Below are 3,901 nucleotides of genomic sequence, written 5' to 3'. Positions count from 1 at the left end.
TAGTTTATTTTTGCGGCAAAAAAGACCGTGTAAATTTTCTTTTGTGACACCCTGTACTACGCGTAAGTGATTTATGTTGATGGCGCGAAGGCAATAGTCAGCGTGAACCGTATCAAGAAGTTCAAACCGACAAGCGTTGGCGACTTCGACCCCGACGTGCCGAAACGCGTCTACTGGAAGGCTATTGGACCGTGCGCCGGGAAATGGTAAGTTGTTTTCTACGCATCAGGGGCTCGAAGCACAACGTTTACTACAAACCGCTAATAGGGAGTTTTCGTAGGTCGTTTTCGCCGTCCCGCAACGCCCTCCGCAACTCGCTATATACCTGGAACTCTACAGTCAAGGCTATCGGCGCGCAGGCGCAGTAGTAACTTCTTCGTTGCGGAAAGATTAGCGGAGGGGAAACGCGGTCTACGAAAACTCCGGGTCCAACTCCCTAATGTTCACGAGCCCCTAATTTTTGGCAAATTCTACACGTCCAAATATTAGCGAAATTTAAGGATACGTGGAAAGCGGAAATTTGGTGGGCCCCCGTTCCGGCGTCCCCCGTTCCGGCGTCTAGAATTCGCGAAATATGGTGGGCACGAATATGTCCTTGCGCCTGATTTGTAAAGAACTGTGCGGAAAAAGCAAATGGTTTTACATTGTTGAACTACAGGGCGCTCCAGATGGCAGCCACGACCTTTAAAATAAATCACAACAAATCGGCTTTGTAAGCTACAACTTTACCACATAAGTTCGACTAGGTGGTGCATTTAATTTGTAAAAATATAGAAGAAAAGACTTGTTGAAACAAGGGTTATAGCGCAGGCTAGCTGGTGAACGGTCATATTTATAAACTTCGATACAAGGGGGGGGGGGGGGGGGGGGGGGAAAGGGGACAAACACGACTTTGAGATGTAGCTCAATGTGCATGTTTTGTCTTACAGAGACACGAGGTGAGCTGGTTGCTGCTTTGAAAAAGAAGCACGTGGCCATCCCTATGATATTGGACTCAAGGTTTGAGGTATATGTACGCCGTTAAACTGTTTTTCTTACCTTATTCTTCGACTCTGTTCAGAACCAGCGGCCTTAAGTTTGTCTTTTGTGTCCCTTTTTCAAATCGGCACCATACTTCACTTCTGTTACCAGTGGGCAGTAATTGTGGGTAAAATTGCACGGTTAGGCTAAGGAATATCTTGCATTTTGTTTGCCTCATGAGTAATTGTGTCCCTTTATTATGGCTGGTCAAGACTATTTGAATAGACATTTTTTTTTTAATTGCTTGCTATTCTGTTAAAGAGATCCGGTAGGTAGATACGCTCTATGAAAGTAGACCACAAGCCGCACTTTAACACACAAAGAGCCGCAGCTTGGCCACTCCTGGTCTCGATTGTGCTGTAGCCGAAGTTGTCCGTCTTCAATTTTAAGAGGTACTCTCCCGCTCGTTTCTCGACCGCATTATATCTCAATTTGCCCCTCTTCAGTCTTACGAGGCGTCCTCACCCGCTCTAAGTCACAATCTCGTTGTACACGGAGTTACATCTCTTCTCCACTATCGCAAGACGTCCTCGTTTGTTTGGCGTCCTGCTTGCGTTGCAGCCGAGGTTTCCTCTTTTGAATCTTTTCATCCGCTTCGGTGGTCCCCTTGTTGCCTGCTTGCCTCTCTAGCTTTCAACAAACATGTTTCATGTTCCGAAGTGCCCTAGGAACTTTGCTGTCGCTGTGCCTCAGCACGCTTGCGTGTATGTTCCTCTGGTGAGACCTGCTTTCGCATACCGACAACGATAGATGATGCTCAAGTCTGGCTCACAGAGCTCTCCTCAGATGTGGCTATGCGCGACTGCAACCAGATGTGACATTCATTGCTATGGCAACAACGGCGATGAGTCACTGGCTCGTGCATCAACGCAGCTCTTGCCTGCACCCAGTAACTCTTTCGCAAATGCTTGCCCATGTGTGCTCGTAGTGAAGCGGATACGATGCCCGGCTTAGACCCCAACAGTTGTGGGTTTGAGGCACAGTGCCGGCGGCATGTTTTTCTTTTCTGAATTATAATGTGCCGGCGCATGCTGTTTTCAAAAGCAGTTACAAATCCTTGAACCAACGGACGCCTAAAGTGCATAGGGTTGGCTTATAAATGCTATCGTATTTAAAAGTACTGGATTGCAAGTACAAAGTAACTGAGAGTTTACGTACCTCATAGAAAGTACACTGGGTGCAAAGTAGTATAATCATAATTCACTTTCTAACTAACTGAGAAGTACCTTTTAACACAATATTTTATACTATTTCGTTTACCTATACCGTGTTTTCTGCCAACAGGTACACTAGCGCAAACAGATACACGTATCGTCCTTTACACACTACAGTGTGTAAAGGACGATGTAGCAATTATTTCCTGAAATGACAGTGAAAACCGGATATATGGTCATGGGCATCTGCAAGCATTCTTTCAGGGGGAGGGGGCAATTACAGGTATAGGGCTGAAACATACACCTAGAAAATAAAGGGAGGGGGGCAATTTAATGTGAACTATGTGTGTCCTAATCCTGTGTTGGAAGTTTATATTAAATGAATATTGAAATGCCTGGATCTTTTTTCTTTCCTAGATTGAGATGTCGCCATCCCCTCGAGTGGGTGGCAAGTACAACAAAAAAGAAAAGACGGAGGACAAGTCGTCCACTGTGTCGCTTGTGGAGCATGCCCGACTGGTTGAAAAGCTACGGTCGGCAAAGCAGAGGGTGGTGAACCTGGAGCAGGAGCTCCAGATAGAGAGGACGCTATCAAAAAGGCTGCAGTAGCAGCTGCTGGCACTACTGGGTAAGCGTGTATGCACTTTCAGTTGCCCACCTCACACACTCCACATTATGTGCTCGCACTTTGCTTGAGGAATCAAAAGTAATTTTAATTTTTTTTTTTGTCGCAAAAAGGAGTAAGCATATACTACAGGGTTGCCTCAATGTATAAATGAGTTGGTGTCTATAATTCTCTTTTCTTCTCTTAGGGTGCAAATGGAGCTTTGAGAGTTTGTTTCTTGTTGCTGATGGCGATGACCCCGTTTTGCTCGGCAGCACCCCAAGTAACATTGATATGTTGTAGATATGTTGCGAGAATGTTCCGAATGTTGTGGGAGTGTTGGGCTATTTTGCGCAACAGTCCCCAATATGTTTCTCACACAACAGTCATTGGCACGACAAACACGCAGCGTTACGCTACTGTTTCGAACGCCATGCTGCCTGGGGAACTGTGTATTAAAAGTCGGAAAAGGCTGAAGGTACAACGTTTGCTAGGCGGCATAATTTAAATGTTGCGCAACTGCAGCGCGCGACATGTTGCTTAAGCAACGTGGTATCAGTGTAGTACAAACGCGAAAATCGCAACGTTGTTTAGTGAACTGTTTCCAATATGTTTCTGAAGCAATATTGATCAGCACAGCAAGACACAGCGTAAAGCGTGTTTCACATGAAGCGGTTTTGGCCCTAGAGCGGCGCGATTTCTGCCGTCGCGACGCTCTGGCCAGCACCAGCGGTTGAGCGGCACGAGCACCGCAACGGCAGAAATCGCGCCGCTTTAGGGCCAAAATCGCTGCATGTGAAACACGCTTTAGGCTACTGTTTCAAATTTCATGCTGCCTAGGAAACCGTGTACTAAAGGTAAAAAAAGGTTGAATTTACAACGTTTGCTAGGCGGCATAATTTAAATGTTGCGCAACTGCAGCGCACGATATGTTTCTTATGCAACGTGGTATTACTGTAGTACAGACGCAAATATCGCAACGTTGTGTAGTGAACTGTATCCAATCTGTTTCTGACGCAATATTGATTGGCACGATAAAGGCGCAGCGTTAGGCTACTGTTTCGAATTCAACGCTGCCTAGGAAATCGTGTGCTAAAAGTCGGAAAAAGGTTGAAGGTACAAC

The sequence above is a fragment of the Ixodes scapularis genome, unplaced genomic scaffold (genome assembly GCF_016920785.2).
Source record: "Ixodes scapularis isolate PalLabHiFi unplaced genomic scaffold, ASM1692078v2 PGA_scaffold0__279_contigs__length_252992795, whole genome shotgun sequence".
NCBI lineage: Eukaryota > Metazoa > Arthropoda > Arachnida > Ixodida > Ixodidae > Ixodes > Ixodes scapularis.
Note: the sequence above shows the minus strand (reverse complement) of the source record.